This window comes from Buceros rhinoceros, unplaced genomic scaffold (assembly GCF_000710305.1).
Source record: "Buceros rhinoceros silvestris isolate BGI_N320 unplaced genomic scaffold, ASM71030v1 Scaffold35518, whole genome shotgun sequence".
In the NCBI taxonomy this organism is placed as follows: domain Eukaryota; kingdom Metazoa; phylum Chordata; class Aves; order Bucerotiformes; family Bucerotidae; genus Buceros; species Buceros rhinoceros.
Genome location: NW_010425763.1, coordinates 1 through 1,092, shown reverse-complemented (window position 1 = coordinate 1,092; position 1,092 = coordinate 1). Strand labels below are relative to the sequence as shown.

The 1,092-nt window shown below is 44.3% G+C and overlaps 1 pseudogene; it reads left to right on the top strand.

The window, feature by feature from the left end:
* The first annotated feature begins 220 nt into the window (after window positions 1–220).
* Window positions 221–403, top strand: LOC104497949 (annotated as a pseudogene).
* Window positions 404–1,092: the final 689 nt, after the last annotated feature.

The following is a 1,092-nucleotide window of genomic DNA, read 5'->3' as shown; positions in this document are numbered from 1 at the left end:
GAGCCCCAGAAGCCCGAAATGCCCGAACGAGAACTGTAAAATAACCCTTTTGGGGCAGGACAGGGCGAGGTAGGCAGTCTCCCGTCCGCCCGGGGCTGCTCTCGGTCATGTCCAACACCGATATTTCAAGTTGTGCGTTGCGATAAGAAAAAGTGCAGTAATACGTTAAAACAGGTAGTTTGTGAAGGATTAATCCTTTGCTTGCTTCAAATCTGAACAGGAATCTCCACACAAATGCCCCACATGTGGAAGAACCTTTAATCAAAGAAGTAATCTGAAAACTCACCTTCTTACCCATACAGACATCAAGCCCTACAACTGTGAGCAGTGCGGCAAAGTGTTCAGGCGAAACTGTGATCTACGGCGGCACAGTCTAACTCACACCCCGCGGCAGGACTTCTAGAGCAGCCAGGGACCCGCGCCCGCCTCGGCAGCTCCAACTTGCCCATTTTACTCAAGGACTGTGTTGTAGGAACTCACAGGCACACACACACACACACAAACACACGCCGAAACACACGCAGACCCGGGGCCAAGCTTTTCTACCACACGTCTGCGAAACTCATTTAGAGAGTGCGGACTGCAGGATCGGGCCCCTCTCCAACCCACACCCAGGCGTAAAGCTCATCTTGTAGATATTCGCGGCTCATTTTAGAGCTCTGTAGAGAATGTGGTTTTCTTCGTTTGTTTGTTTTGTATCGTCGTGTCAGATGCACATCGATAACAAATCGGGGAGGCAAAATATCTCTTAAAAGTGTATTTCAAAATAAATACTTTTTTTTTTTTCCAAATACCTCCTGCCTTGTTGTATTATTTTCTGAACATCTGGGCTTCTTTTTTTTTCTATTTTTTTTTCCTGCTGCGTCAATGCGATGGTAAAGAGTATTGCATGAACTTCCTAGCCGGGTAATTGTACTGTCACAACAATTTTGGTGGTCACTTTTGTTCAGCCTGTTTCACTGTCGCTGTTGTGTTATCTATTGTTAAGTAAAATGAAAGTGCCGTATTTGAGAGTTTATAACTATTACTTAATAGTATGAATGTCTAAATAGTAACTTCTGTACTTTTTAAAATTTTCCCGAACTTTTTTTT